Source organism: Carassius auratus, unplaced genomic scaffold (genome assembly GCF_003368295.1).
Source record: "Carassius auratus strain Wakin unplaced genomic scaffold, ASM336829v1 scaf_tig00030202, whole genome shotgun sequence".
In the NCBI taxonomy this organism is placed as follows: domain Eukaryota; kingdom Metazoa; phylum Chordata; class Actinopteri; order Cypriniformes; family Cyprinidae; genus Carassius; species Carassius auratus.
The window spans coordinates 42,795-65,147 of NW_020525836.1; the positions used below are offsets into that span (position 1 = coordinate 42,795).

At 46.2% G+C, this 22,353-nt stretch overlaps 18 non-coding genes across 18 annotated transcripts; all 18 read right to left on the bottom strand.

Annotated features, from left to right (window-relative positions):
• Positions 1 to 979: 979 nt before the first annotated feature.
• trnap-agg (transfer RNA proline (anticodon AGG)) lies at positions 980 to 1,051 on the bottom strand. The gene has a single exon. It is a non-coding gene; the product is annotated as a tRNA-Pro (tRNA).
• Positions 1,052 to 2,390: 1,339 nt separating this feature from the next.
• Positions 2,391 to 2,462, bottom strand: trnap-agg (transfer RNA proline (anticodon AGG)). Its single transcript has one exon. It is a non-coding gene; the product is annotated as a tRNA-Pro (tRNA).
• Positions 2,463 to 3,389: 927 nt separating this feature from the next.
• On the bottom strand, positions 3,390 to 3,461 carry trnap-ugg (transfer RNA proline (anticodon UGG)). Its single transcript has one exon. It is a non-coding gene; the product is annotated as a tRNA-Pro (tRNA).
• Positions 3,462 to 4,382: 921 nt separating this feature from the next.
• trnap-ugg (transfer RNA proline (anticodon UGG)) lies at positions 4,383 to 4,454 on the bottom strand. The gene has a single exon. It is a non-coding gene; the product is annotated as a tRNA-Pro (tRNA).
• Positions 4,455 to 5,391: 937 nt separating this feature from the next.
• trnap-ugg (transfer RNA proline (anticodon UGG)) lies at positions 5,392 to 5,463 on the bottom strand. Its single transcript has one exon. It is a non-coding gene; the product is annotated as a tRNA-Pro (tRNA).
• Positions 5,464 to 6,769: 1,306 nt separating this feature from the next.
• Positions 6,770 to 6,841, bottom strand: trnap-agg (transfer RNA proline (anticodon AGG)). Its single transcript has one exon. It is a non-coding gene; the product is annotated as a tRNA-Pro (tRNA).
• A 1,319-nt stretch (positions 6,842 to 8,160) lies between these two features.
• On the bottom strand, positions 8,161 to 8,232 carry trnap-agg (transfer RNA proline (anticodon AGG)). The gene has a single exon. It is a non-coding gene; the product is annotated as a tRNA-Pro (tRNA).
• A 1,339-nt stretch (positions 8,233 to 9,571) lies between these two features.
• Positions 9,572 to 9,643, bottom strand: trnap-agg (transfer RNA proline (anticodon AGG)). Its single transcript has one exon. It is a non-coding gene; the product is annotated as a tRNA-Pro (tRNA).
• A 927-nt stretch (positions 9,644 to 10,570) lies between these two features.
• Positions 10,571 to 10,642, bottom strand: trnap-ugg (transfer RNA proline (anticodon UGG)). Its single transcript has one exon. It is a non-coding gene; the product is annotated as a tRNA-Pro (tRNA).
• A 1,094-nt stretch (positions 10,643 to 11,736) lies between these two features.
• Positions 11,737 to 11,808, bottom strand: trnap-ugg (transfer RNA proline (anticodon UGG)). The gene has a single exon. It is a non-coding gene; the product is annotated as a tRNA-Pro (tRNA).
• Positions 11,809 to 12,745: 937 nt separating this feature from the next.
• trnap-ugg (transfer RNA proline (anticodon UGG)) lies at positions 12,746 to 12,817 on the bottom strand. Its single transcript has one exon. It is a non-coding gene; the product is annotated as a tRNA-Pro (tRNA).
• Positions 12,818 to 14,123: 1,306 nt separating this feature from the next.
• trnap-agg (transfer RNA proline (anticodon AGG)) lies at positions 14,124 to 14,195 on the bottom strand. Its single transcript has one exon. It is a non-coding gene; the product is annotated as a tRNA-Pro (tRNA).
• A 1,319-nt stretch (positions 14,196 to 15,514) lies between these two features.
• Positions 15,515 to 15,586, bottom strand: trnap-agg (transfer RNA proline (anticodon AGG)). Its single transcript has one exon. It is a non-coding gene; the product is annotated as a tRNA-Pro (tRNA).
• A 1,972-nt stretch (positions 15,587 to 17,558) lies between these two features.
• trnap-ugg (transfer RNA proline (anticodon UGG)) lies at positions 17,559 to 17,630 on the bottom strand. Its single transcript has one exon. It is a non-coding gene; the product is annotated as a tRNA-Pro (tRNA).
• A 923-nt stretch (positions 17,631 to 18,553) lies between these two features.
• Positions 18,554 to 18,625, bottom strand: trnap-ugg (transfer RNA proline (anticodon UGG)). The gene has a single exon. It is a non-coding gene; the product is annotated as a tRNA-Pro (tRNA).
• A 1,306-nt stretch (positions 18,626 to 19,931) lies between these two features.
• Positions 19,932 to 20,003, bottom strand: trnap-agg (transfer RNA proline (anticodon AGG)). Its single transcript has one exon. It is a non-coding gene; the product is annotated as a tRNA-Pro (tRNA).
• A 936-nt stretch (positions 20,004 to 20,939) lies between these two features.
• trnap-ugg (transfer RNA proline (anticodon UGG)) lies at positions 20,940 to 21,011 on the bottom strand. The gene has a single exon. It is a non-coding gene; the product is annotated as a tRNA-Pro (tRNA).
• Positions 21,012 to 21,934: 923 nt separating this feature from the next.
• trnap-ugg (transfer RNA proline (anticodon UGG)) lies at positions 21,935 to 22,006 on the bottom strand. Its single transcript has one exon. It is a non-coding gene; the product is annotated as a tRNA-Pro (tRNA).
• Between the last annotated feature and the right edge of the window lie 347 nt (positions 22,007 to 22,353).

Consider the following 22,353-nt stretch of genomic DNA (forward strand, 5'->3'; position numbering starts at 1 on the left):
CTCGATGCTACGGTCGCTCCAACATCCTGCCTCTGTAGCTGACAAGGACAGACATAGAGCTCATGCACTGAGCAGATTTCTGAGAAACTAAATTTTTACATACCTGCTCTAGCTTGGCCTGCCCTAGTAGATAAATGTTGATTAAAACATCAACGACAAAACACAAGAGCCGAAATCTACATCGTGGCACTGCCTAACCATTAACCGCTCAAGGAGGCTCTGCAAATAGCAATTAACCAGCAAGCATCAGAATGGTGTATGAAAAGCATTCACGGCTCCACTCTGAGTAAACCCGGGATCGAACCAGGGACCTTTAAATCTTTAGTGTAACGCTCTCCGAACCTTGCAAACCAATATTGAGAAAAACATCAAAGCAAAGGACACAAGCCTCCAGTCAACCACTAATGGCTACCCTGCATGGCAGCCAATCTGAGCCATCTTAGACACACCCACTTCTGTTGTACAAAGTTTAAATTGCAGACGAGGAACTGAGAACAGGGAGAAGTGGGCATGAAATCATGCAGGTGTATTATTGGCAGAAAGAAGGCAGAACTGACTGCTACTTCTCACTAAGATGCTCAATGTGCCACCATGTACCCAGATACTACTCAAAAAAAGGAGCTTCAAAGCGGGCTCGTCTGGGATTTGAGCTTGGGCCCTCTCTCTCCCATACCAGCAATAAAACAAAAAAACACACCCCAACACCAACAAGCTCTCAGATGCTCCTGCAACTAGCAAATGCAAGATGAAGGCTCACATGGTTGTGAAGCGATCCAAGAATCTATTTTTTTGCCATATCTCCACTGCTTAGTTTAGGCAAAGTTTAAACTGCAGAAGAGGAACAAAGAAGAGCAGCGAGAAGTGGGCATGAAAACATGCAGTCGCAGCTTTAGTCTTAATTGACAGTGGCGTATGTTTGGCCCAAGAATTGCAGAATGGACTGAAAATGCTCTAGAAAAGATGCTGCAAAGATAGAAGAGGGCTCGTCCGGGATTTGAACCCGGGACCTCTCGCACCCTAAGCGAGAATCATACCCCTAGACCAACGAGCCACAGGTTGCGGTTCAGTAGAGGCCAATTTGCTACGTATTTCACTCTGCTCGATGCTACGGTCGCTCCAACATCCTGCCTCTGTAGCTGACAAGGACAGACATAGAGCTCATGCACTGAGCAGATCTCTGAGAAACTAAATTTTTACATACCTGCTCTAGCTTGAGAACAGGGAGAAGTGGGCATGAAAACATGCAGGTGTATTATTGGCCGAAAGAAGGCAGAACTGACTGCTACCTCTCAGTAAGATGCTCAATGTGGGCTCGTCCGGGATTTAAACCCGAATCATACCCCTAGACCAACGAGCCACCATGTACCCAGAACTGACTGCTACCTCTCAGTAAGATGCTCAATGTGGGCTCGTCCGGGATTTGAACCGGGATTTGGGCCCTCTCTCTCCCATACCAGCAATTTGAATCCTGCTCCACAGATGATCTCTGTCTTCTCAACTTAGTTCCTGCCTAGTTTTATTTGAGTTCTAGATCGTTTGGAGGCCATGGTACCAATACATTTTAAGACACACTGCCAGAGACAAATTTGTGACACACTCCAAGCTCCTCCTTGCCAAACACTGCCAGACAGACACTTGAAGGTTCCACCGAGATTTGAACTCAGATTGCTGGATTCAGAGTCCAGAGTGCTAACCATTACACCATGGAACCAACAGTGTCTTGTACCATTGTTTGTATTGGCCGAAAGAAGGCAGAACTGACTGCTACTTCTCACTAAGATGCTCAATGTGCCACCATGTACCCAGATACTACTCAAAAAAAGGAGCTTCAAAGCGGGCGCGTCCGGGATTTGAGCTTGGGCCCTCTCTCTCCCATACCAGCAATAAAACAAAAAAACACACCCCAACACCAACAAGCTCCCAGATGCTCCTGCAACTAGCAAATGCAAGATGAAGGCTCACATGGTTGTGAAGCGATCCAAGAATCTATTTTTTTGCCATATCTCCACTGCTTAGTTTAGGCAAAGTTTAAACTGCAGAAGAGGAACGAAGAAGAGCAGCGAGAAGTGGGCATGAAAATATGCAGTCGCAGCTTTAGTCTTAATTGACAGTGGCTTATGTTTGGCCCAAGAATTGCAGGATGGACTGAAAATGCTCTAGAAAAGATACTGCAAAGACAGCAGAGGGCTCGTCCGGGATTTTGACCCGGGACCTCTCGCACCCTAAGCGAGAATCATACCCCTAGACCAACGAGCCACAGGTCGCTATTCAGTAGAGGCCAATTTGGTGCAGTCGCAGCTTTAGTCTTAATTGACAGTGGCATATGTTTGGCCCAAGAATTGCAGAATGGACTGAAAATGCTCTAGAAAAGATGCTGCAAAGACAGAAGAGGGCTCGTCGGGGATTTGAACCCTGGACCTCTCGCACCCTAAGCGAGAACCATACCCCTAGACCAACGAGCCACAGGTTGCGGTTCAGTAGAGGCCAATTTGCTACGTATTTCACTCTGCTCGATGCTACGGTCGCTCCAACATCCTGCCTCTGTAGCTGACAAGGGCAGAAATAGAGCTCATGCACTGACCAGATTTCTGAGAAACTCAAGTTTTACATACCTGCTCTAGCTTGGCCTGCCCTCGTAGATAAATGTTGATTAAAACATCAACGACAAAACACATGAGCCGAATTTAACAGCAGAAATCTACATCGTGGCACTGCCAAACAAATCTTGCTGATGAGAAGCTATCTGAGGTCTGTAATCCTGCTCCACAGATGATATATGTCTTCTCAACTTAGTTCCTGCCTAGTTTTATTTGAGTTCTAGATCGTTTGGAGGCCATGGTTAAAGGAGGCCAGTGTAGCAAAACATTTTAAGACATACTGCTAGAGACAAATTTGTGACACACTCCAAGCTCCTCCTTGCCAAACACTGCCAGACAGACTCTTGAAGGTTCCACCAAGATTTGAACTCGGATTGCTGGATTCAGAGTCCAGAGTGCTAACCATTACACCATGGAACCAACAGTATCTGTACACCTGTTTGTAGTGTAGAAAACACTCAAGGAGGCTGTGCGAAAAGCAACTAACCAGCAATGGTGTCTGAAAAGCATTCACGGCTCCACTCTGAGTAAACCCGGGATCGAACCAGGGACCTTTAAATCTTTAGTGTAACGCTCTCCGAACATCAAAGCAAAGGACACGAGCCCCCAGTCAACCACTAATGGCTACCCTGCATGGCAGCCAATTTGAGCCATCTTAGACATACCCACTTCTGTTGTACAAAGTTTAAATTGCAGACTAGGAACTGAGAACAGGGCATGGAAACATGCAGGTGTATTATTGGCCGAAAGAAGGCAGAAATGACTGCTACCTCTCAGTAAGACGCTCAATGTGGGCGCGCCCGGGATTTGAACCCGGGACCTCTCGCACCCAAAGCGAGAATCATACCCCTACACCAACGAGCCACAGGTCACTCTTCAGTAGAGGCCAATTTGGTGCGTATTTCACTCTGCTCGATGCTATGGTCGCTCCAACATCCTGCCTCTGTAGCTGACAAGGACAGACATAGAGCTCATGCACTGAGCAGATTTCTGAGAAACTAAATTTTTACATACCTGCTCTAGCTTGGCCTGCCCTAGTAGATAAATGTTGATTAAAACATCAACGACAAAACACAAGAGCCGAATTCTACATCGTGGCACTGCCACACAAATCTTGCTGATGAGAAGCTGTCTGAGTTCTTTAATGCTTCTCCACCGATGATCTCTGTCTTCTCAACTTAGTTCCTGCCTAGTTTTATTTGAGTTCTAGATCGTTTGGAGGCCAAGGTTAAAGGAGGCCAGTGTAGCAAAACATTTTAAGACACTGCTAGAGACAAATTTGTGACACACTCCAAGCTCCTCCTTGCCAAACACTGCCAGACAGACTCTTGAAGGTTCCACCGAGATTTGAACTCGGATTGCTGGATTCAGAGTCCAGAGTGCTAACCATTACACCATGGAACCAACAGTATCTGTACACCTGTTTGTAGTGTAGAAAACACTCAAGGAGGCTGTGCGAAAAGCAACTAACCAGCAAGCATCAGAATGGTGTCTGAAAAGCATTCACGGCTCCACTCTGAGTAAACCCGGGATCGAACCAGGGACCTTTAAATCTTTAGTGTAACGCTCTCCGAACATCAAAGCAAAGGACACGAGCCCCCAGTCAACCACTAATGGCTACCCTGCATGGCAGCCAATTTGAGCCATCTTAGACATACCCACTTCTGTTGTACAAAGTTTAAATTGCAGACTAGGAACTGAGAACAGGGCATGGAAACATGCAGGTGTATTATTGGCCGAAAGAAGGCAGAAATGACTGCTACCTCTCAGTAAGACACTCAATGTGGGCTCGTTCGGGATTTGAACCCGGGACCTCTCGCACCCAAAGCGAGAATCATACCCCTAGACCAACGAGCCACAGGTCACTCTTCACTCTGCTCGATGCTATGGTCGCTCCAACATCCTGCCTCTGTAGCTGACAAGGACAGACATAGAGCTCATGCACTGAGCAGATTTCTGAGAAACTAAATTTTTACATACCTGCTCTAGCTTGGCCTGCCCTAGTAGATAAATGTTGATTAAAACACCAACGACAAAACACAAGAGCCAAATTCTACATCGTGGCACTGCCACACAAATCTTGCTGATGAGAAGCTGTCTGAGTTCTTTAATGCTTCTCCACCGATGATCTCTGTCTTCTCAACTTAGTTCCTGCCTAGTTTTATTTGAGTTCTAGATCAATTGGAGGCCATGGTTAAAGGAGGCCAGTGTACCAATACATTTTAAGACACACTGCCAGAGACAAATTTATGACACACTCCAAGCTGGTTAGTTGCTTTGTGACAAATTTGTGACACACTCCAAGCTCCTCCTTGCCAAACACTGCCAGACAGACTCTTGAAGGTTCCACCGAGATTTGAACTCGGATTGCTGGATTCAGAGTACAGAGTGCTAACCATTACACCATGGAACCAACAGCGTCTGTACACCTGTTTGTAGTGTAGAAAACACTCAAGGAGGCTGTGCGAAAAGCAACTAACCAGCAAGCATCAGAATGGTGTCTGAAAAGCATTCACGGCTCCACTCTGAGTAAACCCGGGATCGAACCAGGGACCTTTAAATCTTTAGTGTAACGCTCTCCGAACATCAAAGCAAAGGACACGAGCCCCCAGTCAACCACTAATGGCTACCCTGCATGGCAGCCAATTTGAGCCATCTTAGACATACCCACTTCTGTTGTTCAAAGTTTAAATTGCAGACTAGGAAGTGAGAACAGGGCATGGAAACATGCAGGTGTATTATTGGCCGAAAGAAGGCAGAAACGACTGCTACCTCTCAGTAAGATGCTCAATGTGGGCTCGTCCGGGATTTGAACCCCGGACCTCTCGCACCCAAAGCGAGAATCATACCCCTAGACTAACGAGCCACAGGTCACTGTTCAGTAGAGGCCAATTTGGTGTGTATTTCACTCTGCTCGATGCTACGGTCGCTCCAACATCCTGCCTCTGTAGCTGACAAGGACAGACATAGAGCTCATGCACTGAGCAGATTTCTGAGAAACTAAATTTTTACATACCTGCTCTAGCTTGGCCTGCCCTAGTAGATAAATGTTGATTAAAACATCAACGACAAAACACAAGAGCCGAAATCTACATCGTGGCACTGCCAAACAAATCTTGCTGATGAGAAGCTATCTGAGGTCTGTAATCCTGCTCCACAGATGATATCTGTCTTCTCAACTTAGTTCCTGCCTAGTTTTATTTGAGTTCTAGATCATTTGGAGGCCATGGTTAAAGGAGGCCAGTGTACCAATACATTTTAAGACACACTGCCAGAGACAAATTTGTGACACACTCCAAGCTCCTCCTTGCCAAACACTGCCAGACAGACTCTTGAAGGTTCCACCGAGATTTGAACTCGGATTGCTGGATTCAGAGTCCAGAGTGCTAACCATCAACCGCTCAAGGAGGCTCTGCAAATAGCAATAAACCAGCAAGCATCAGAATGGTGTCTGAAAAGCATTCACGGCTCCACTCTGAATAAACCCGGGATCGAACCAGGGACCTTTAAATCTTTAGTGTAACGCTCTCCGAACCTTGCAAACCAATATTGAGAAAAACATCAAAGCAAAGGACACGAGCCTCCAGTCAACCACTAATGGCTACCCTGCATGGCAGCCAATCTGAGCCATCTTAGACACACCCACTTCTGTTGTACAAAGTTTAAATTGCAGACGAGGAACTGAGAACAGGGAGAAGTGGGCATGAAATCATGCAGGTGTATTATTGGCAGAAAGAAGGCAGAATTGACTGCTACTTCTCACTAAGATGCTCAATGTGCCACCATGTACCCAGATACTACTCAAAAAAAGGAGCTTCAAAGCGGGCTCGTCTGGGATTTGAGCTTGGGCCCTCTCTCTCCCATACCAGCAATAAAACAAAAAAACACACCCCAACACCAACAAGCTCTCAGATGCTCCTGCAACTAGCAAATGCAAGATGAAGGCTCACATGGTTGTGAAGCGATCCAAGAATCAATTTTTTTGCCATATCTCCACTGCTTAGTTTATGCAAAGTTTAAACTGCAGAAGAGGAACGAAGAAGAGCAGCGAGAAGTGGGCATGAAAACATGCAGTCGCAGCTTTAGTCTTAATTGACAGTGGCGTATGTTTGGCCCAAGAATTGCAGAATGGACTGAAAATGCTCTAGAAAAGATGCTGCAAAGACAGAAGAGGGCTCGGCCGGGATTTGAACCCGGGACCTCTCGCACCCTAAGCGAGAATCGTACCCCTAGACCAACGAGCCACAGGTTGTGGTTCAGTAGAGGCCAATTTGCTACGTATTTCACTCTGCTCGATGCTACGGTCGCTCCAACATCCTGCCTCTGTAGCTGACAAGGGCAGAAATAGAGCTCATGCACTGACCAGATTTCTGAGAAACTCAATTTTTACATACCTGCTCTAGCTTGGCCTGCCCTAGTAGATAAATGTTGATTAAAACATCAACGACAAAACACATGAGCGGAATTTAACAGCAGAAATCTACATCGTGGCACTGCCAAACAAATCTTGCTGATGAAAAGCTGTCTGAGGTCTGTAATCCTGCTCCACAGATGATATCTGTCTTCTCAACTTAGTTCCTGCCTAGTTTTATTTGAATTCTAGATCGTTTGGAGGCCATGGTTAAAGGAGGCCAGTGTAGCAAAACATTTTAAGACACACTGCCAGAGACAAATTTGTGACACACTCCAAGCTCCTCCTTGCCAAACACTGCCAGACAGACTCTTGAAGGTTCCACCGAGATTTGAACTCGGATTGCTGGATTCAGAGTCCAGAGTGCTAACCATTAACCGCTCAAGGAGGCTCTGCAAATAGCAATTAACCAGCAAGCATCAGAATGGTGTCTGAAAAGCATTCACGGCTCCACTCTGAGTAAACCCGGGATCGAACCAGGGACCTTTAAATCTTTAGTGTAACGCTCTCCGAACCTTGCAAACCAATATTGAGAAAAACATCAAAGCAAAGGACACGAGCCTCCAGTCAACCACTAATGGCTACCCTGCATGGCAGCCAATCTGAGCCATCTTAGACACACCCACTTCTGTTGTACAAAGTTTAAATTGCAGACGAGGAACTGAGAACAGGGAGAAGTGGGCATGAAAACATGCAGGTGTATTATTGGCAGAAAGAAGGCAGAACTGACTGCTACTTCTCACTAAGATGCTCAATGTGCCACCATGTACCCAGATACTACTCAAAAAAAGGAGCTTCAAAGCGGGCTCGTCTGGGATTTGAGCTTGGGCCCTCTCTCTCCCATACCAGCAATAAAACAAAAAAACACACCCCAACACCAACAAGCTCTCAGATGCTCCTGCAACTAGCAAATGCAAGATGAAGGCTCACATTGTTGTGAAGCGATCCAAGAATCTATTTTTTTGCCATATCTCCACTGCTTAGTTTAGGCAAAGTTTAAACTGCAGAAGAGGAACGAAGAAGAGCAGCGAGAAGTGGGCATGAAAACATGCAGTCGCAGCTTTAGTCTTAATTGACAGTGGCGTATGTTTGGCCCAAGAATTGCAGAATGGACTGAAAATGCTCTAGAAAAGATGCTGCAAAGATAGAAGAGGGCTCGTCCGGGATTTGAACCCGGGACCTCTCGCACCCTAAGCGAGAATCATACCCCTAGACCAACGAGCCACAGGTTGCGGTTCAGTAGAGGCCAATTTGCTACGTATTTCACTCTGCTCGATGCTACGGTCGCTCCAACATCCTGCCTCTGTAGCTGACAAGGACAGACATAGAGCTCATGCACTGAGCAGATCTCTGAGAAACTAAATTTTTACATACCTGCTCTAGCTTGAGAACAGGGAGAAGTGGGCATGAAAACATGCAGGTGTATTATTGGCCGAAAGAAGGCAGAACTGACTGCTACCTCTCAGTAAGATGCTCAATGTGGGCTCGTCCGGGATTTAAACCCGAATCATACCCCTAGACCAACGAGCCACCAAGTACCCAGAACTGACTGCTACCTCTCAGTAAGATGCTCAATGTGGGCTCGTCCGGGATTTGAACCGGGATTTGGGCCCTCTCTCTCCCATACCAGCAATTTGAATCCTGCTCCACAGATGATCTCTGTCTTCTCAACTTAGTTCCTGCCTAGTTTTATTTGAGTTCTAGATCGTTTGGAGGCCATGGTACCAATACATTTTAAGACACACTGCCAGAGACAAATTTGTGACACACTCCAAGCTCCTCCTTGCCAAACACTGCCAGACAGACACTTGAAGGTTCCACCGAGATTTGAACTCAGATTGCTGGATTCAGAGTCCAGAGTGCTAACCATTACACCATGGAACCAACAGTGTCTTGTACCATTGTTTGTATTGGCCGAAAGAAGGCAGAACTGACTGCTACTTCTCACTAAGATGCTCAATGTGCCACCATGTACCCAGATACTACTCAAAAAAAGGAGCTTCAAAGCGGGCGCGTCCGGGATTTGAGCTTGGGCCCTCTCTCTCCCATACCAGCAATAAAACAAAAAAACACACCCCAACACCAACAAGCTCCCAGATGCTCCTGCAACTAGCAAATGCAAGATGAAGGCTCACATGGTTGTGAAGCGATCCAAGAATCTATTTTTTTGCCATATCTCCACTGCTTAGTTTAGGCAAAGTTTAAACTGCAGAAGAGGAACGAAGAAGAGCAGCGAGAAGTGGGCATGAAAATATGCAGTCGCAGCTTTAGTCTTAATTGACAGTGGCTTATGTTTGGCCCAAGAATTGCAGAATGGACTGAAAATGCTCTAGAAAAGATACTGCAAAGACAGCAGAGGGCTCGTCCGGGATTTTGACCCGGGACCTCTCGCACCCTAAGCGAGAATCATACCCCTAGACCAACGAGCCACAGGTCGCTATTCAGTAGAGGCCAATTTGGTGCAGTCGCAGCTTTAGTCTTAATTGTCAGTGGCATATGTTTGGCCCAAGAATTGCAGAATGGACTGAAAATGCTCTAGAAAAGATGCTGCAAAGACAGAAGAGGGCTCGTCGGGGATTTGAACCCTGGACCTCTCGCACCCTAAGCGAGAACCATACCCCTAGACCAACGAGCCACAGGTTGCGGTTCAGTAGAGGCCAATTTGCTACGTATTTCACTCTGCTCGATGCTACGGTCGCTCCAACATCCTGCCTCTGTAGCTGACAAGGGCAGAAATAGAGCTCATGCACTGACCAGATTTCTGAGAAACTCAAGTTTTACATACCTGCTCTAGCTTGGCCTGCCCTCGTAGATAAATGTTGATTAAAACATCAACGACAAAACACATGAGCCGAATTTAACAGCAGAAATCTACATCGTGGCACTGCCAAACAAATCTTGCTGATGAGAAGCTATCTGAGGTCTGTAATCCTGCTCCACAGATGATATATGTCTTCTCAACTTAGTTCCTGCCTAGTTTTATTTGAGTTCTAGATCGTTTGGAGGCCATGGTTAAAGGAGGCCAGTGTAGCAAAACATTTTAAGACATACTGCTAGAGACAAATTTGTGACACACTCCAAGCTCCTCCTTGCCAAACACTGCCAGACAGACTCTTGAAGGTTCCACCAAGATTTGAACTCGGATTGCTGGATTCAGAGTCCAGAGTGCTAACCATTACACCATGGAACCAACAGTATCTGTACACCTGTTTGTAGTGTAGAAAACACTCAAGGAGGCTGTGCGAAAAGCAACTAACCAGCAATGGTGTCTGAAAAGCATTCACGGCTCCACTCTGAGTAAACCCGGGATCGAACCAGGGACCTTTAAATCTTTAGTGTAACGCTCTCCGAACATCAAAGCAAAGGACACGAGCCCCCAGTCAACCACTAATGGCTACCCTGCATGGCAGCCAATTTGAGCCATCTTAGACATACCCACTTCTGTTGTACAAAGTTTAAATTGCAGACTAGGAACTGAGAACAGGGCATGGAAACATGCAGGTGTATTATTGGCCGAAAGAAGGCAGAAATGACTGCTACCTCTCAGTAAGACGCTCAATGTGGGCGCGTCCGGGATTTGAACCCGGGACCTCTCGCACCCAAAGCGAGAATCATACCCCTACACCAACGAGCCACAGGTCACTCTTCAGTAGAGGCCAATTTGGTGCGTATTTCACTCTGCTCGATGCTATGGTCGCTCCAACATCCTGCCTCTGTAGCTGACAAGGACAGACATAGAGCTCATGCACTGAGCAGATTTCTGAGAAACTAAATTTTTACATACCTGCTCTAGCTTGGCCTGCCCTAGTAGATAAATGTTGATTAAAACATCAACGACAAAACACAAGAGCCGAATTCTACATCGTGGCACTGCCACACAAATCTTGCTGATGAGAAGCTGTCTGAGTTCTTTAATGCTTCTCCACCGATGATCTCTGTCTTCTCAACTTAGTTCCTGCCTAGTTTTATTTGAGTTCTAGATCGTTTGGAGGCCATGGTTAAAGGAGGCCAGTGTAGCAAAACATTTTAAGACACTGCTAGAGACAAATTTGTGACACACTCCAAGCTCCTCCTTGCCAAACACTGCCAGACAGACTCTTGAAGGTTCCACCGAGATTTGAACTCGGATTGCTGGATTCAGAGTCCAAAACTCAGAGTTTGGAGGCCATGGTTAAAGGAGGCCAGTGTAGCAAAACATTTTAAGACACTGCTAGAGACAAATTTGTGACACACTCCAAGCTCCTCCTTGCCAAACACTGCCAGACAGACTCTTGAAGGTTCCACCGAGATTTGAACTCGGATTGCTGGATTCAGAGTCCAGAGTGCTAACCATTACACCATGGAACCAACAGTATCTGTACACCTGTTTGTAGTGTAGAAAACACTCAAGGAGGCTGTGCGAAAAGCAACTAACCAGCAAGCATCAGAATGGTGTCTGAAAAGCATTCACGGCTCCACTCTGAGTAAACCCGGGATCGAACCAGGGACCTTTAAATCTTTAGTGTAACGCTCTCCGAACATCAAAGCAAAGGACACGAGCCCCCAGTCAACCACTAATGGCTACCCTGCATGGCAGCCAATTTGAGCCATCTTAGACATACCCACTTCTGTTGTACAAAGTTTAAATTGCAGACTAGGAACTGAGAACAGGGCATGGAAACATGCAGGTGTATTATTGGCCGAAAGAAGGCAGAAATGACTGCTACCTCTCAGTAAGACACTCAATGTGGGCTCGTTCGGGATTTGAACCCGGGACCTCTCGCACCCAAAGCGAGAATCATACCCCTAGACCAACGAGCCACAGGTCACTCTTCACTCTGCTCGATGCTATGGTCGCTCCAACATCCTGCCTCTGTAGCTGACAAGGACAGACATAGAGCTCATGCACTGAGCAGATTTCTGAGAAACTAAATTTTTACATACCTGCTCTAGCTTGGCCTGCCCTAGTAGATAAATGTTGATTAAAACACCAACGACAAAACACAAGAGCCAAATTCTACATCGTGGCACTGCCACACAAATCTTGCTGATGAGAAGCTGTCTGAGTTCTTTAATGCTTCTCCACCGATGATCTCTGTCTTCTCAACTTAGTTCCTGCCTAGTTTTATTTGAGTTCTAGATCAATTGGAGGCCATGGTTAAAGGAGGCCAGTGTACCAATACATTTTAAGACACACTGCCAGAGACAAATTTATGACACACTCCAAGCTGGTTAGTTGCTTTGTGACAAATTTGTGACACACTCCAAGCTCCTCCTTGCCAAACACTGCCAGACAGACTCTTGAAGGTTCCACCGAGATTTGAACTCGGATTGCTGGATTCAGAGTACAGAGTGCTAACCATTACACCATGGAACCAACAGCGTCTGTACACCTGTTTGTAGTGTAGAAAACACTCAAGGAGGCTGTGCGAAAAGCAACTAACCAGCAAGCATCAGAATGGTGTCTGAAAAGCATTCACGGCTCCACTCTGAGTAAACCCGGGATCGAACCAGGGACCTTTAAATCTTTAGTGTAACGCTCTCCGAACATCAAAGCAAAGGACACGAGCCCCCAGTCAACCACTAATGGCTACCCTGCATGGCAGCCAATTTGAGCCATCTTAGACATACCCACTTCTGTTGTTCAAAGTTTAAATTGCAGACTAGGAAGTGAGAACAGGGCATGGAAACATGCAGGTGTATTATTGGCCGAAAGAAGGCAGAAACGACTGCTACCTCTCAGTAAGATGCTCAATGTGGGCTCGTCCGGGATTTGAACCCCGGACCTCTCGCACCCAAAGCGAGAATCATACCCCTAGACTAACGAGCCACAGGTCACTGTTCAGTAGAGGCCAATTTGGTGTGTATTTCACTCTGCTCGATGCTACGGTCGCTCCAACATCCTGCCTCTGTAGCTGACAAGGACAGACATAGAGCTCATGCACTGAGCAGATTTCTGAGAAACTAAATTTTTACATACCTGCTCTAGCTTGGCCTGCCCTAGTAGATAAATGTTGATTAAAACATCAACGACAAAACACAAGAGCCGAAATCTACATCGTGGCACTGCCAAACAAATCTTGCTGATGAGAAGCTATCTGAGGTCTGTAATCCTGCTCCACAGATGATATCTGTCTTCTCAACTTAGTTCCTGCCTAGTTTTATTTGAGTTCTAGATCATTTGGAGGCCATGGTTAAAGGAGGCCAGTGTACCAATACATTTTAAGACACACTGCCAGAGACAAATTTGTGACACACTCCAAGCTCCTCCTTGCCAAACACTGCCAGACAGACTCTTGAAGGTTCCACCGAGATTTGAACTCGGATTGCTGGATTCAGAGTCCAGAGTGCTAACCATCAACCGCTCAAGGAGGCTCTGCAAATAGCAATAAACCAGCAAGCATCAGAATGGTGTCTGAAAAGCATTCACGGCTCCACTCTGAATAAACCCGGGATCGAACCAGGGACCTTTAAATCTTTAGTGTAACGCTCTCCGAACCTTGCAAACCAATATTGAGAAAAACATCAAAGCAAAGGACACGAGCCTCCAGTCAACCACTAATGGCTACCCTGCATGGCAGCCAATCTGAGCCATCTTAGACACACCCACTTCTGTTGTACAAAGTTTAAATTGCAGACGAGGAACTGAGAACAGGGAGAAGTGGGCATGAAATCATGCAGGTGTATTATTGGCAGAAAGAAGGCAGAATTGACTGCTACTTCTCACTAAGATGCTCAATGTGCCACCATGTACCCAGATACTACTCAAAAAAAGGAGCTTCAAAGCGGGCTCGTCTGGGATTTGAGCTTGGGCCCTCTCTCTCCCATACCAGCAATAAAACAAAAAAACACACCCCAACACCAACAAGCTCTCAGATGCTCCTGCAACTAGCAAATGCAAGATGAAGGCTCACATGGTTGTGAAGCGATCCAAGAATCTATTTTTTTGCCATATCTCCACTGCTTAGTTTATGCAAAGTTTAAACTGCAGAAGAGGAACGAAGAAGAGCAGCGAGAAGTGGGCATGAAAACATGCAGTCGCAGCTTTAGTCTTAATTGACAGTGGCGTATGTTTGGCCCAAGAATTGCAGAATGGACTGAAAATGCTCTAGAAAAGATGCTGCAAAGACAGAAGAGGGCTCGGCCGGGATTTGAACCCGGGACCTCTCGCACCCTAAGCGAGAATCGTACCCCTAGACCAACGAGCCACAGGTTGTGGTTCAGTAGAGGCCAATTTGCTACGTATTTCACTCTGCTCGATGCTACGGTCGCTCCAACATCCTGCCTCTGTAGCTGACAAGGGCAGAAATAGAGCTCATGCACTGACCAGATTTCTGAGAAACTCAATTTTTACATACCTGCTCTAGCTTGGCCTGCCCTAGTAGATAAATGTTGATTAAAACATCAACGACAAAACACATGAGCGGAATTTAACAGCAGAAATCTACATCGTGGCACTGCCAAACAAATCTTGCTGATGAAAAGCTGTCTGAGGTCTGTAATCCTGCTCCACAGATGATATCTGTCTTCTCAACTTAGTTCCTGCCTAGTTTTATTTGAATTCTAGATCGTTTGGAGGCCATGGTTAAAGGAGGCCAGTGTAGCAAAACATTTTAAGACACACTGCCAGAGACAAATTTGTGACACACTCCAAGCTCCTCCTTGCCAAACACTGCCAGACAGACTCTTGAAGGTTCCACCGAGATTTGAACTCGGATTGCTGGATTCAGAGTCCAGAGTGCTAACCATTAACCGCTCAAGGAGGCTCTGCAAATAGCAATTAACCAGCAAGCATCAGAATGGTGTCTGAAAAGCATTCACGGCTCCACCCTGAGTAAACCCGGGATCGAACCAGGGACCTTTAAATCTTTAGTGTAACGCTCTCCGAACCTTGCAAACCAATATTGAGAAAAACATCAAAGCAAAGGACACGAGCCTCCAGTCAACCACTAATGGCTACCCTGCATGGCAGCCAATCTGAGCCATCTTAGACACACCCACTTCTGTTGTACAAAGTTTAAATTGCAGACGAGGAACTGAGAACAGGGAGAAGTGGGCATGAAAACATGCAGGTGTATTATTGGCAGAAAGAAGGCAGAACTGACTGCTACTTCTCACTAAGATGCTCAATGTGCCACCATGTACCCAGATACTACTCAAAAAAAGGAGCTTCAAAGCGGGCTCGTCTGGGATTTGAGCTTGGGCCCTCTCTCTCCCATACCAGCAATAAAACAAAAAAACACACCCCAACACCAACAAGCTCTCAGATGCTCCTGCAACTAGCAAATGCAAGATGAAGGCTCACATTGTTGTGAAGCGATCCAAGAATCTATTTTTTTGCCATATCTCCACTGCTTAGTTTAGGCAAAGTTTAAACTGCAGAAGAGGAACGAAGAAGAGCAGCGAGAAGTGGGCATGAAAACATGCAGTCGCAGCTTTAGTCTTAATTGACAGTGGCGTATGTTTGGCCCAAGAATTGCAGAATGGACTGAAAATGCTCTAGAAAAGATGCTGCAAAGACAGAAGAGGGCTCGGCCGGGATTTGAACCCGGGACCTCTCGCACCCTAAGCGAGAATCGTACCCCTAGACCAACGAGCCACAGGTTGCGGTTCAGTAGAGGCCAATTTGCTACGTATTTCACTCTGCTCGATGCTACGGTCGCTCCAACATCCTGCCTCTGTAGCTGACAAGGGCAGAAATAGAGCTCATGCACTGACCAGATTTCTGAGAAACTCAATTTTTACATACCTGCTCTAGCTTGGCCTGCCCTAGTAGATAAATGTTGATTAAAACATCAACGACAAAACACATGAGCGGAATTTAACAGCAGAAATCTACATCGTGGCACTGCCAAACAAATCTTGCTGATGAAAAGCTGTCTGAGGTCTGTAATCCTGCTCCACAGATGATATCTGTCTTCTCAACTTAGTTCCTGCCTAGTTTTATTTGAATTCTAGATCGTTTGGAGGCCATGGTTAAAGGAGGCCAGTGTAGCAAAACATTTTAAGACACACTGCCAGAGACAAATTTGTGACACACTCCAAGCTCCTCCTTGCCAAACACTGCCAGACAGACTCTTGAAGGTTCCACCGAGATTTGAACTCGGATTGCTGGATTCAGAGTCCAGAGTGCTAACCATTAACCGCTCAAGGAGGCTCTGCAAATAGCAATTAACCAGCAAGCATCAGAATGGTGTCTGAAAAGCATTCACGGCTCCACTCTGAGTAAACCCGGGATCGAACCAGGGACCTTTAAATCTTTAGTGTAACGCTCTCCGAACCTTGCAAACCAATATTGAGAAAAACATCAAAGCAAAGGACACGAGCCTCCAGTCAACCACTAATGGCTACCCTGCATGGCAGCCAATCTGAGCCATCTTAGACACACCCACTTCTGTTGTACAAAGTTTAAACTGCAGAAGAGGAACGAAGAAGAGCAGCGAGAAGTGGGCATGAAAACATGCAGTCGCAGCTTTAGTCTTAATTGACAGTGGCGTATGTTTGTTCCAAGAATTGCAGAATGGACTGAAAATGCTCTAGAAAAGATGCTGCAAAGACAGAAGAGGGCTCGTCTGGGATTTGAACCCTGGACCTCTCGCACCTAAGCGAGAATCATACCCCTAGACCAACGAGCCTCAGGTTGCGGTTCAGTAGAGGCCAATTTGCTACGTATTTCACTCTGCTCGATGCTACGGTCGCTCCAACGTCCTGCCTCTGTAGCTGACAAGGGCAGAAATAGAGCTCATGCACTGACCAGATTTCTGAGAAACTCAAGTTTTACATACCTGCTCTAGCTTGGCCTGCCCTCGTAGATAAATGTTGATTAAAACATCAACGACAAAACACATGAGCCGAATTTAACAGCAGAAATCTACATCGTGGCACTGCCAAACAAATCTTGCTGATGAGAAGCTATCTGAGGTCTGTAATCCTGCTCCACAGATGATATCTGTCTTCTCAACTTAGTTAATGCCTAGTTTTATTTGAGTTCTAGATCGTTTGGAGGCCATGGTTAAAGGAGGCCAGTGTAGCAAAACATTTTAAGACACACTGCCAGAGACAAATTTGTGACACACTCCAAGCTCCTCCTTGCCAAACACTGCCAGACAGACTCTTGAAGGTTCCACCGAGATTTGAACTCGGATTGCTGGATTCAGAGTCCAGAGTGCTAACCCTTACACCATGGAACCAACAGTGTCTGTACACCTGTTTGTAGTGTAGAAAACACTCAAGGAGGCTGTGCGAAAAGCAACTAACCAGCAAGCATCAGAATGGTGTCTGAAAAGCATTCACGGCTCCACTCTGAGTAAACCCGGGATCGAACCAGGGACCTTTAAATCTTCAGTGTAACGCTCTCCGAACATCAAAGCAAAGGACACGAGCCCCCAGTCAACCACTAATGGCTACCCTGCATGGCAGCCAATTTGAGCCATCTTAGACATACCCACTTCTGTTGTACAAAGTTTAAATTGCAGACTAGGAACTGAGACCAGGGCATGGAAACATGCAGGTGTATTATTGGCCGAAAGAAGGCAGAAATGACTGCTACCTCTCAGTAAGATGCTCAATGTGGGCTCGTCCGGGATTTGAACCCGGGACCTCTCGCACCCAAAGTGAGAATCATACCCCTAGACCAACGAGCCACAGGTCCCTGTTCAGTAGAGGCCAATTTGGTGCGTATTTCACTCTGCTAGATGCTATGGTCGCTCCAACATCCTGCCTCTGTAGCTGACAAGGACAGACATAGAGCTCATGCACTGAGCAGATTTCTGAGAAACTAAATTTTTACATACCTGCTCTAGCTTGGCCTGCCCTAGTAGATAAATGTTGATTAAAACATCAACGACAAAACACAAGAGCCGAATTCTACATCGTGGCACTGCCACACAAATCTTGCTGATGAGAAGCTGTCTGAGTTCTGTAATGCTGCTCCACCGATGATCTCTGTCTTCTCAACTTAGTTCCTGCCTAGTTTTATTTGAGTTCTAGATCATTTGGAGGCCATGGTTAAAGGAGGCCAGTGTACCAATACATTTTAAGACACACTGCCAGAGACAAAGTTGTGACACACTCCAAGCTCCTCCTTGCCAAACACTGCTAGACAGACTCTTGAAGGTTCCACCGAGATTTGAACTCGGATTGCTGGATTCAGAGTCCAGAGTGCTAACCATTACACCATGGAACCAACAGTGTCTGTACACCTGTTTGTAGTGTAGAAAACACTCAAGGAGGCTGTGCGAAAAGCAACTAACCAGCAAGCATCAGAATGGTGTCTAAAAAGCATTCAAGGCTCCACTCTGAGTAAACCCGGGATCGAACCAGGGACCTTTAAATCTTTAGTGTAACGCTCTCCGAACATCAAAGCAAAGGACACGAGCCCCCAGTCAACCACTAATGGCTACCCTGCATGGCAGCCAATTTGAGCCATCTTAGACATACCCACTTCTATTGTACAAAGTTTAAATTGCAGACTAGGAAGTGAGAACAGGGCATGGAAACATGAAGGTGTATTATTGGCCGAAAGAAGGCAGAAATGACTGCTACCTCTCAGCAAGATGCTCAATGTGGGCTCGTCCGGGATTTGAACCCGGGACCTCTCGCACCCAAAGCGAGAATCATACCCCTAGACCAACGAGCCACAGGTCACTGTTCAGTAGAGGCCAATTTGGTGCGTATTTCACTCTGCTCGATGCTACGGTCGCTCCAACATCCTGCCTCTGTAGCTGACAAGGACAGACATAGAGCTCATGCACTGAGCAGATTTCTGAGAAACTAAATTTTTACATACCTGCTCTAGCTTGGCCTGCCCTAGTAGATAAATGTTGATTAAAACATCAACGACAAAACACAAGAGCCGAATTCTACATCGTGGCACTGCCAAACAAATCTTGCTGATGAGAAGCTATCTGAGGTCTGTAATCCTGCTCCACAGATGATATCTGTCTTCTCAACTTAGTTCCTGCCTAGTTTTATTTGAGTTCTAGATCGTTTGGAGGCCATGGTTAAAGGAGGCCAGTGTAGCAAAACATTTTAAGACACACTGCCAGAGACAAATTTGTGACACACTCCAAGCTCCTCCTTGCCAAACACTGCCAGACAGACTCTTGAAGGTACCACCGAGATTTAAACTCGGATTGCTGGATTCAGAGTCCAGAGTGCTAACCATTAACCGCTCAAGGAGGCTCTGCAAATAGCAATTAACCAGCAAGCATCAGAATGGTGTCTGAAAAGCATTCACGGCTCCACTCTGAGTAAACCCGGGATCGAACCAGGGACCTTTAAATCTTTAGTGTAACGCTCTCCGAACCTTGCAAACCAATATTGAGAAAAACATCAAAGCAAAGGACACGAGCCTCCAGTCAACCACTAATGGCTACCCTGCATGGCAGCCAATCTGAGCCATCTTAGACACACCCACTTCTGTTGTACAAAGTTTAAATTGCAGACGAGGAACTGAGAACAGGGAGAAGTGGGCATGAAAACATGCAGGTGTATTATTGGCAGAAAGAAGGCAGAACTGACTGCTACTTCTCACTAAGATGCTCAATGTGCCACCATGTACCCAGATACTACTCAAAAAAAGGAGCTTCAAAGCGGGCTCGTCTGGGATTTGAGCTTGGGCCCTCTCTCTCCCATACCAGCAATAAAACAAAAAAACACACCCCAACACCAACAAGCTCTCAGATGCTCCTGCAACTAGCAAATGCAAGATGAAGGCTCACATTGTTGTGAAGCGATCCAAGAATCTATTTTTTTGCCATATCTCCACTGCTTAGTTTAGGCAAAGTTTAAACTGCAGAAGAGGAACGAAGAAGAGCAGCGAGAAGTGGGCATGAAAACATGCAGTCGCAGCTTTAGTCTTAATTGACAGTGGCGTATGTTTGGCCCTAGAATTGCAGAATGGACTGAAAATGCTCTAGAAAAGATGCTGCAAAGACAGAAGAGGGCTCGTCTGGGATTTGAACCCTGGACCTCTCGCACCCTAAGCGAGAATCATACCCCTAGACCAACGAGCCTCAGGTTGCGGTTCAGTAGAGGCCAATTTGCTACGTATTTCACTCTGCTCGATGCTACGGTCGCTCCAACATCCTGCCTCTGTAGCTGACAAGGGCAGAAATAGAGCTCATGCACTGACCAGATTTCTGAGAAACTCAAGTTTTACATACCTGCTCTAGCTTGGCCTGCCCTCGTAGATAAATGTTGATTAAAACATCAACGACAAAACACATGAGCCGAATTTAACAGCAGAAATCTACATCGTGGCACTGCCAAACAAATCTTGCTGATGAGAAGCTATCTGAGGTCTGTAATCCTGCTCCACAGATGATATCTGTCTTCTCAACTTAGTTAATGCCTAGTTTTATTTGAGTTCTAGATCGTTTGGAGGCCATGGTTAAAGGAGGCCAGTGTAGCAAAACATTTTAAGACACACTGCCAGAGACAAATTTGTGACACACTCCAAGCTCCTCCTTGCCAAACACTGCCAGACAGACTCTTGAAGGTTCCACCGAGATTTGAACTCGGATTGCTGGATTCAGAGTCCAGAGTGCTAACCATTACACCATGGAACCAACAGTGTCTGTACACCTGTTTGTAGTGTAGAAAACACTCAAGGAGGCTGTGCGAAAAGCAACTAACCAGCAAGCATCAGAATGGTGTCTGAAAAGCATTCACGGCTCCACTCTGAGTAAACCCGGGATGGAACCAGGGACCTTTAAATCTTTAGTGTAACGCTCTCCGAACATCAAAGCAAAGGACACGAGCCCCCAGTCAACCACTAATGGCTACCCTGCATGGCAGCCAATTTGAGCCATCTTAAACATACCCACTTCTGTTGTACAAAGTTTAAATTGCAGACTAGGAACTGAGACCAGGGCATGGAAACATGCAGGTGTATTATTGGCCGAAAGAAGGCAGAAATGACTGCTACCTCTCAGTAAGATGCTCAATGTGGGCTCGTCCGGGATTTGAACCCGGGACCTCTCGCACCCAAAGCGAGAATCATACCCCTAGACCAACGAGCCACAGGTCACTGTTCAGTAGAGGCCAATTTGGTGTGTATTTCACTCTGCTAGATGCTATGGTCGCTCCAACATCCTGCCTCTGTAGCTGACAAGGACAGACATAGAGCTCATGCACTGAGCAGATTTCTGAGAAACTAAATTTTTACATACCTGCTCTAGCTTGGCCTGCCCTAGTAGATAAATGTTGATTAAAACATCAACGACAAAACACAAGAGCCGAATTCTACATCGTGGCACTGCCACACAAATCTTGCTGATGAGAAGCTGTCTGAGTTCTGTAATGCTGCTCCACCGATGATCTCTGTCTTCTCAACTTAGTTCCTGCCTAGTTTTATTTGAGTTCTAGATCATTTGGAGGCCATGGTTAAAGGAGGCCAGTGTACCAATACATTTTAAGACACACTGCCAGAGACAAAGTTGTGACACACTCCAAGCTCCTCCTTGCCAAACACTGCTAGACAGACTCTTGAAGGTTCCACCGAGATTTGAACTCGGATTGCTGGATTCAGAGTCCAGAGTGCTAACCATTACACCATGGAACCAACAGTGTCTGTACACCTGTTTGTAGTGTAGAAAACACTCAAGGAGGCTGTGCGAAAAGCAACTAACCAGCAAGCATCAGAATGGTGTCTGAAAAGCATTCACGGCTCCACTCTGAGTAAACCCGGGATCGAACCAGGGACCTTTAAATCTTTAGTGTAACGCTCTCCGAACATCAAAGCAAAGGACACGAGCCCCCAGTCAACCACTAATGGCTACCCTGCATGGCAGCCAATTTGAGCCATCTTAGACATACCCACTTCTGTTGTACAAAGTTTAAATTGCAGACTAGGAAGTGAGAACAGGGCATGGAAACATGAAGGTGTATTATTGGCCGAAAGAAGGCAGAAATGACTGCTACCTCTCAGTAAGACGCTCAATGTGGGCTCGTCCGGGATTTGAACCCGGGACCTCTCACACCCAAAGCGAGAATCATACCCCTAGACCAACGAGCCACAGGTCACTGTTCAGTAGAGGCCAATTTGGTGCGTATTTCACTCTGCTCGATGCTACGGTCGCTCCAACATCCTGCCTCTGTAGCTGACAAGGACAGACATAGAGCTCATGCACTGAGCAGATTTCTGAGAAACTAAATTTTTACATACCTGCTCTAGCTTGGCCTGCCCTAGTAGATAAATGTTGATTAAAACATCAACGACAAAACACAAGAGCCGAATTCTACATCGTGGCACTGCCAAACAAATCTTGCTGATGAGAAGCTATCTGAGGTCTGTAATCCTGCTCCACAGATGATATATGTCTTCTCAACTTAGTTCCTGCCTAGTTTTATTTGAGTTCTAGA